Consider the following 9,998-nt stretch of genomic DNA (forward strand, 5'->3'; position numbering starts at 1 on the left):
ATATGGAAAACAGACTGAAGGAACTGAAATAGAATTGTGCGAGTGACAATTGCAAAACTGCGTGGCAGCGACAAATATGAGGACCTTAGGATAGCGAGGTTAGAGTTGGTCTGGTACTTAATAGAATTGTAAAAATATAACAGACGGATGGATGCCTGTGTTAGATTTTAAATTGGAAATATGTACTGTAATCACATTTTCCGGCCCTGGTATCTGTTTATATTCTTCCATTTCAAATACTTATCAAATTTTCTTCTAAAAGATGTTATGGTCTTTGTAGCAATAGCCACATGGTAAAACATTCCATGTTTGAATATTCTTCTGTGAGAAAAATATTCTTCTAACTTCTCCCTTTGAGTACTAATCCTCAGTCTATTCCCATAGTTACCGATTCACCAGCCAATAGAAACAATCTTTGCTATTTAACCTGTCATTTTTTCATAATCCTATAAACCTCTATGAGATCCCACCTTATGCTTCTTTGTTCCAGTGAGAAAAAACAATTTTTGAGCTTTTCTTCATAACTATCACTAGAATGATGCAAGAATGAGAGGTTAATATTCACTACCATTTCCATCGCTTTAATATCCTTCCTGTAATGGCGTGCCAAGAGCTGCACACAGTACTCCATCTGTGGTATAATTAATTTCTTCTACAAATTCAACATCAGTTCCTTGCTTTCGTATTTAATGATTATATACATAAAACCTAGCATTCCATTTGCCTTTTTATGGCTTTATTCTCTTTTTTAACAATCTTTGTATGTGCACGCTAGATCTCTGTCCCTTTGCTCTGATTAGAGCCTTGCCACATAGGATATACTTTCTTTCAGTGTTCCTTTTCCTGAATTGTACTATTTTACGTTTCATTGCATCTGTTATTTCTCTGCTCACTCCACTACTCTTGTTTATATCCTCCTGCGTTCCTCCTCTGAATGTTTGCCCTCCTCAGCAAACTTCAAGAGCATGTCTTGTGCCTATGTCCAAGTAATTTATTTAAATATGAAAGTGGCCCAGCACAGATCCATGGGGCACATCACAATCCACATGTTGCAAATCTGAAAAACCTGCATTTACTCCTACTCTTTGCTTTTTGCTCCCGAGCAATCTCCGTGTATGCCGCAATATTCCCTTTAAAACAATGTGGTTAATTTCCATAATCACTCTCTTATCTGGCACCTTATCAGGCACCTTCTGAAAATCTATATATGCAATATTCAGCAAAGTTTCCTTAATCTATACAACCACGTATTTATATAGTGCCTTTAATATACAAACATATAAAATTGATACGCAGGAAAAGACCATCTGGTCCATCAAGCATGCCCGATAATGTGATGGTTGTTGCATCTTGACTAAGCATTTCCTCCCAGCCCCCCCCTCCATCCCGACAGAAGGGAAAAAAATCCCACGGTGCTTCATGGAGCCAGGGGAAAAAAATAAATTACATTTTTTCAAAAACTTCAATTCAATTAGTAAAACAAGACCTGTGGTTAACAAATCCATGTACCTGTTCCTGATGAACTATATTATCGACTCTCGCGAGTTTACAACTAAAAACGGGTCTACAATTTTCAGGCAGATCTTTTTCCCCTTTTGAGTACATAGAAAAAAAATTGGAATATTATGCTTAAAAAGTGTCTTTCCTATCTCTTTCCCACCTTTTCTTTTGTATTCTGGGATGCCTACCATCTGAGCCAGTGATCTTTCAAATTTTAGTTCCATTAGCTCCTCTGCATCCTCCTCGAGATATTCTTCCAGTTCCACTTTCACATTCCTTAGTAGCCACTGAAGCAAAATACTAATTGAGCATCTCCACTATTCCCTCACTCTCCAGTATGAGGTGGCCTCTTTGTCTTCCAACTGATTCCATCCTATCTTTAACTATCTTTTTGCTTGTGCCTGTAAAGTTCCTTTGTTTCCTTTTATGCGACTGCCACTTCTACTTTTATGCTGTCATTCTTCCTCTTAAACGTCTTAATCTTCCCTCTTGCTTCTCATCTATCATTTTCATATTTCAAAGATTTTTTTATTATCCCCCTTATATTTATCACCTCCTTTAAATCTAATTTTTGTTAAAACTTGCTATTTATCATGGAATTCCAGTTTGAACCCCAGCAGGAATATATTTAATTTGCATCGTATTCATCTCGTACTTGGATATCTTCCACTGTTCTCTGTTTTTTGCCCAATCAATTATCTTCCACTGAAATTAGCTAATTTCCGGTCTACACTTTTATATTCAACATCTGTTTTCAGTGTCTTCCTTATTAGGTTAGGCACACTTTTTTTTCCCTAAGGGCGCTGCTGCTTTCTGATTGCCTAGTTGTCCTGCTTTGATCCCTAGGATCAGATCTAGTACTGCATCCTCCTTTGTTGACACTGTTGTGGAGAAATCTCCCTTTTTCCCAAGCGGACCCACTGAAATAATGGATTGACGCTCTTGATGGATGACAGACTCCAGAGATAGGTTAGAAACTATCTTTATTCTGGCATATGCAGGGGATGTTCTGTTCTTAGGCGCCCAAGACAGAAACTCTTCAAAAATCCAAAGGTCTCACCGATCTTTATACAGATTTCTAGTGGGCCGGCCTATAACGGATCTTTTGACGTGACAATGATCGAGAACATTACCAATGACAATTTAACTGCCACAAATAACATAGGTGTAAGACAGACAAATTGTTACATCATTTGGTTCATTAGGAAACATTCAATTCAGTCAAAGCACAGAAATAGTTATCAGACTGCCTGCTGTGTGGCCTCTACCCTTCCATCTTTAGCATATGGCAATTCTTTTGGCTTCTTTGAATGTGTTACCTCTGCCTCTCGGAATGTGTTTGTTTCTACAGGTTTGACTTTATTGGCCTTCTCAGCTTGCTATTGTCTATTCTACTACCCAGGTCCCGATTGTACTGAGACATCATTCTTAGCTGCTTGGTCAGAGGCTACATGCTCTTCCTTGATTAACTTATTAACGGTCCGTGCATGGGCCTCGAGGACTGTTGCTAAGTCCTGTAATCTAATTTACCAGGCCTCGTTTATGTCGTCTATTCGGACGAGACCTAATTGGCCCCCTGTTTGCATAGTTACTTTGTCTGAGGATTTGTTGTACCAATCTTCAGTACAACTGCTACGTTCTTTTAGAACACCATTCAGGGAGTTCCAGGTTACTCAAATTCAACACAATGGGTACCAACTCACGATGTACATTATCATATAATATCTCTTCACGTTTTACTAACACTAATCCATTTTGTGGCCCAGGTGTATGTTCTGGGCACTGAACCCATCTATCTGGTACTGTTGGTGTATCCAGTTCAGCTGCCTGTGACGTGGTTGTTGGGGATGGGGTGCTAGGCCACAATCACAGTTATATCTGGTGATTGTGGGCACTGTTCCTGCTTTATGCACAAGACAATTCCCTCTTTCCCCTTTAATATGTACCCTTGTGACGTTCTTGACAGTATCATTCCAGTTATTTTAAACTTAGTCGGGGGATCTGCATTGTCAGGGCAATCAGATGTTTCTCGCTTTGGAGTTCCCGGGTCACACTCTCCCTGGCGTGTTCCTTGCTGCTGTTTGGTATCATATGCCATTATAACTGGAACAGATGTCCCTAAGCATGTTACACATTCTGTTTTCTTGCTATTTCTCTGCCATTCTATCCCAACACCTCCGTGTCTTGTGGTACAGTTTCTTATGGTCGCCTCTTGCTGCTTTGTTTGGCTATTCTATGTGTTAACGGGCGTATTATCATAATATATAGTTTCCCATGGCTCATTCGCCCCTTGTGCCAGCATTAATGTGTACTTCCCTTGTGGGTTAACACAGGACGAGGAGCCCGAAGCTACATTCCTTTTACACCATCTCATTGGTGTGGTCTTGGGTTCGCATTTCACCCGGACCTGACGAGTCTGTGCTGTCTGTGGGTGACTACTACCCATCGTGCTGTAGGTCATTTGGCTGCCATCCTTGTTCCATCTCACCACAATGGATTCCCCATTGGTGTGGAGGAAGAGGCCATGGGACCGATCTTTCCTTGAATATCGCGTTATTGGGCCTTCACATGTCACCTGAAGTCCAGTATCAGCTGGCACGGATATGGTAGTATCATTGATGCAGCTCCCAACATCGGGGGTGTAGTATATCTCCAAACTGGTACCCATGTTCCTGCGGAGGATCCCAATCACCAATGTTATCATTAACTGCGTTTTATACTCACACCAGCTCTAACTCCTGTCAGTGGTTGATGCCTCTCCCCTGTCGTCTTTCTATCCAGACCTTCCAAAACAGCACAATTATTACAGCTACCGTTATGGTCCCCACTATTGACCATATAGTTCCGTCAATGAGTTCATTTTCCCAGTCCTGGTGTCTTATGTAGTACTCCTCAGTTTCGTCATATGGAATGGTAGCAGGATCGCCACTCATCTGTAAGAAAAGATAATCCAGTCATTACCAGTTAATTATTTGTACAGTTTTAGCTGTATCCAATGCTTCCATCTTCCCTTTCCTCTCATGTCTACGCATGCGCAGGTGTCACTGGTCATAAGCACCTTATATGGGCCCTGACACTTTGGTGCAAATCCTAGTTTTTCAGGGGTTATCTTAACCATCACCACCTCACCCACCCCAGGGAGGTTTCCCTGTCACTTATCTGCATCCTGTTTAATATCCTTAATTATTTGTTGATTCCTGCGCTTCTTGCTTTAAGGTATGCAATTGCTCACATAATTGTCTAATAAATATCCTGACTCTATCCCTTGCTGTTCCTACACCTCCCCTCCTGTCATTATTCCCTCTGGTAGTCTCATAGCTCTACCCGTCATCAATTCGAAGGGAGTCAGTCCTGTTGTTCTATTGGGGTGGACCCAAGTCTCATTAGAATACCAGGGAGCAAAACTGCCTATCCCATCCCGGTCTCCTCTGTAGCTTTAGCTAAGGACAATTTAAGAGTTCGGTTCATTCTTTCCACCATCCCTGAAGTTTGCGGGTGGTATGGGATGTGGAATCGTTGCTTAATCCCTAGCAAGGCGCATGTATGTTGAATTACCTTCCCGGTGAAGTGTGTCCCCTGATCGGAGTCTAAGTGGAGGGGAACACTCGCGCGAGGGATTATTTCTTCTGCAAATATTCTTGCTATGGTGGTTGCACCTGCAATCCCTTGTGGCAAAGGCTTCCACCAATCATGTAAACTGATCAATCACCACTAGACAATATATTTATACCCCTAGAATTCAGGAGGGGTCCAGTAAAATCTATCTGTAGGTTTTCCACGGTCCTGTGGGCTTTAACTGGTGTCCCATTCGTATCTTTTATGGGCTTCCCGATGGTCACCTACTTAAAACAAAAGAAACAGAGAATCTCTGGTGATTCTCTTCAAATTAAGAACATTTCCAATATTCAAAAAGTATCACCCACTGAGTTAAGAGAGTTCACAGCTGCCTGTGAAAGAGTTAACGTCCTTTGTTTCGAAAGCTGACAAACACAGACACCATCAATCGATGTCGACTTCAGCCTACAGCCTTTACAGTTTAAACCCTCCAGTTAAAAATCTTACTTATGATTTACGGACATAACTAAGGACATAAAATTTGACGTCAGTTTCCGTATTCTTCTTTTTCCGGATGCTTTTCTAATGAAATGTAAAAATACTGAATTCGTTTTTGTATTTAACAAATTTCACATTTTACACAAAAAGGAAGAGGGCGGAGCTTCCCTTAACTTGTAGATCCGAGAAATTTATGCAGGCTTTTTTAAAAGGGACACTAAAGAAGACAGTGCTTTTTAAATGTTCAAATTGATTTGCTTGCAATAACCAAATTGAAAAGACAGTGCTTTGTTATGATTCAAATTGATTTAAAACAGGACCACACACACTTTTTGGTAATCCAATTAAAATGTGTTTTTCTTTTAGCAGCTGTAACTTCAAGGCTGAAGTTATATCTTTTGTTAAACAGCTCGCCTTTTGTGTGTCCATGGCTCCGTAAATCATAATTAAAATAAATCCGCAACTGTGTTTCTAACTTAAAATCTAGTTCACTTCTAGGTACACAATGAACATTTATTCATACTTTCCCATTTCCAGTACAACATTACAAAGGGTTAAAAAAGCTTTCAGCTCCATATCCGAGGTGGGATGGGGGGGGCGGCTAAAACAAACAAAAGATTCTACTTTTTTTTTAAAACACAGGCTTTTAGACAAATGAAAAATTCATTAACTCCTACCCCAAACATTCCACGGTCATGAAAACTATTGCTCACTCACTCAACTTTCACAACTTTCTCTTCCCCCCCCCTCCCACCTCGGCTAAGAACTTAGTGATCGATCCCTTGGGTCCCCAATCCATGGTTGTTTCAGCTGTCCCTTTTAAATCGTAAGCCTCGCGGGTTTCTCCCTACCACTGCTTTCGGGTGGTTCTGCACGATTTGCTTTTCTGCTCTTTAATAGATCTGACTCTCTGGTTCGCTGTATAGTTACGCAGCTTTACAAGTACGTTCTGACCTGATCGCACCTTCTGGGTCTGTCTCAAATTTGTTCGGATACCTCGATCTTACCGGGTGACCAGCATTGGATTGAACCCTAACTATTGGGTGGTAACTTCAAATACTCACCCCTTTTGGTTCGCCTTTGCTGGCCACGCACGGGTGCCGTAGGATCCTGCCAAGACTATGCCAAATATTGTGGAGAACTCTCCCTTTCTCCCGAGCAGACCCACTGAAATAATGGATCAACGCTCTTGATGGATGACGGACTCGAGATAGGTTAGAAACGATCTTTATTCCGGCATATGCACGGGAAGTTCTGTTCTTAGCCGCCTAAGAAACTCTTAAAATCCAAAGGTCTCAACGATCTTTATACAGATTTCTAGTGGGCCGGCCTATAACGGATCTTTTGACCGAGAACATTACCAATGACAATTTAACTGCCATAAATAATACAGATGTAACACTGAGACAAATTGTTGCAGCATTTGGTTCAGTAGGAAACATTCAATTCAGTCAAAGCACAGAAACACTTGTTAACCCTTATCAGACTGCCTGCTGTGTGGCTCTACCCTTCCATCTTTAGCATATGGCAATTCTTTTGGCTTCTTTAAATGTGTTACCTCTGCCTCTCAGAATGTGTTTGTTTCTATAGGTTTGACTTTATTAACAACCTCAGCCTGCTCCAGATTCTTTAAAAATTAAACACACAGCTGTTCTATGTATTCCTTCAAATCTAAAGTTCATTTTCCTATCATATACAAGCAAGTTTTACGTACAATCTGTATTCATTGGAGTTTAGAAGAATGAGAGGGGATCTCATAGAAACATATAAAATTCTGACGGGACTGGATAGGTTAAATGCAGGAAGAATGTTCCTGATGTTGGGGAAGTCCAGAACCAGGAGTCACAGTCTAAGGATAAGGGGTAAGCCATTTAGGACTGAGATGAGGAGAAACTTCTTCACTCAAGAGAGTTGTTAACCTGTGGAATTCTCTACCGCAGAGAGTTGTTGATGCCAGTTCGTTAGATATATTCAAGAGGGAGTTAGATATGGCCCTGACAGCAAAAGGGATCAAGGGGTATGGAGAGAAAGCAAGAAAGGGGTACTGAGGTGAATGATCAGCCATGATCTTATTGAATGGTGGTGCAGGCTCGAAGGGCCGAATGGCCTACTCCTGCACCTATTTTCTATGTTTCTATGTTATCCTACTACTGTACAAAATACTGATTAAGGAAACAGTCCTGGGTGTAATATAGAAACCCTTCCCTATTTTGACTGCAAACCAATCTACCTTAGAATATGTGAAGTCCCCATAATTAGAACTCTTGCTACTGCATACCTCTCTAAATTGCTTCCAAATTGCAACCTCAATTTCTTTCCCACTATTTGCTGGTCGAGACTGTAATGCCAATATAGCGTCAGACTCATTATTTCTGAACTCAACCCAGACAGACTTTGCCTCAGCCTTACAAATGCTCAAAAGCCTTCCTTTCTATCATAGTCAGCCAAGAGTGCGATGGAATACTCTCCATTTGCTTGGATGAGTGCAGCTCCAGAAGCTCGATACCATCCAGGACAAAGTAGGAAAGAGAGAAAAAACAGGTAACTACAGACCAGTCAGCCTAACAATGGTGGTGGGAACATTTCTAGAGATCATAAAACAGGACAAAATTAATTGTCACTTGGAAGAACATGGCTGCCAACATGGATTTGTTAAAGGCAAATAGTGTCTGACAAACTTGGTTGAGTTCTTCAGTGAAATTATGGAGAGGGTTGATGTTGTGCAGTTGATGTTGCGTATATGGACTTTCATTTGATAAAAGTATCATATAATGGATTTGTCACCAAGATTAAAGGCCATGGGATCAAAGGGGCAGTGGCAGCATGGATACTTAATTGGCTAAGAGTCAGAAAGCAGAGAGTGGTGGCGAACTCTTGTTTATCAGACTGGAGGGAAGTATACAGTGGTGTCTATACCACTGCTCTTTTTGATATATTGAGTATTGGGAGCATATTTTCAAAGTCTGTAGATGGCACAAACTTGCAAATGTGGTAAGCACTCAGGAGGATAGTAGCAGACTTCAGGAGGACATAGACTAGTGAAATAGGCAGACGCATGGCAGATGAAATTTAGTGCAGGAAGTGTGAAGTGATGCATTTTGGAAGGAAAAATGAAGAGAGGCAATTTTAAAGAGAATGCAGGAATAGAGAGACCTGGGGGTTCACATACACAAATCTTTGCAGGCCAACATGGGAACAGGAGTAGGCCATTGAGCCCTTCGAGCCTGTTCTGCCATTCAGTGAGATCATGGCTGATCTATGATCTAACTTCATATACCCACCTTTGGCCCATATCCCTTAAGACCTTCGGTTACCAAAAATGTATCAATCTCCGACTTAAAATTAACAATTGATCTAGCATCAATTGCCTTTTGCGGAAGAGAATTCCAAACTTCTGCCACCCTTTGGGCTGGATTTTCGAGGGGTTTGCGACCAGTTTTTTTGGCGCTAAACAAGACACACAACATTTTGCACCCGGGCGGGACTTTCGGCAGTGGTTCTGCGGTGGCTCTAAAACTTAGCGCCCGCCCGATGTTTTCACCATTTGGATGCTGTCTATCGTCGTGCAATGCTGTGCTAGTGCCCCGGGCTTTCGAGCATATCGCCTGATTTACTGTCTACCTGAGAACTCACCAGTAGTCGGACCCTGGGCACACCTGGCGCCAAAAGTGCCATTTTAAAATCAGACCAGAAGAATTGGGAGAAGGCTACATTTTTCACAGTGAAGTTTTATGTGAGTTTATAGTTTGTTTTAAAGATTTAAGGACGTTTTAAAAGATGAGGACTATACTATGTCAGCCATTATACCTGGCTGCTATATTTATATGCCGTCGAGCTGCAAGAAGGCTTTATTGATGAGCATTTTGAACGTAATTGAAGAGGTCACAGACATATGAGGAGGAGGCTTTACCCCCAACAAGTTTACAGGGAACAGCGCTCATACCTGCAGCTCTCTGAGGCACAGTGCATTAGAAGGCTGCGCTTCCGAAAAGAAGTGCTGACAGATATGCCAGCTTATAGAGGCAGACCTACAGCGGCAACAGGACTGCGCACTGCCTGTCAAGGTGAAGGTGACAGCGGCACTTGCCTTCTATGCCTCCGGCTCCTTTCAGGCATCAGCAGGGGACATATGCTCCATCTTGCAGCACGCTACACATTGCAGCATTCATCAGGTGACTACTGCACTGTACGCACGCAGGATGGACTTCATAAACTTCCCAATGACCAAGGAGACCGAGAATGAGAGGGCTGTAGATTTTGTACAATTTACTAGCTTCTCCAAGGTTCAGGGTGCTATTGACTGTACGCACATCACCTTGCGAGCACCTTTACTCAATCCAGAGGTTTACTGAAACTGAAAGGGATTTCACTCCATAAGCATACAGATTGTCATACTCAGCGCATTATGGTAGTCAATGTCCAATATCCAAGGAGCATCTATGATG

General features: G+C 41.7%; 1 protein-coding gene across 5 annotated transcripts in view; it reads left to right on the top strand.

The window, feature by feature from the left end:
- The window catches only part of tmem161b (transmembrane protein 161B), a 144,316-nt gene that overhangs the window by 115,326 nt on the left and 18,992 nt on the right, over nucleotides 1-9,998 (top strand). The gene's annotated exons all lie outside the window — the stretch shown is intronic.

The sequence above is a fragment of the Pristiophorus japonicus genome, chromosome 1 (genome assembly GCF_044704955.1).
Source record: "Pristiophorus japonicus isolate sPriJap1 chromosome 1, sPriJap1.hap1, whole genome shotgun sequence".
NCBI lineage: Eukaryota > Metazoa > Chordata > Chondrichthyes > Pristiophoridae > Pristiophorus > Pristiophorus japonicus.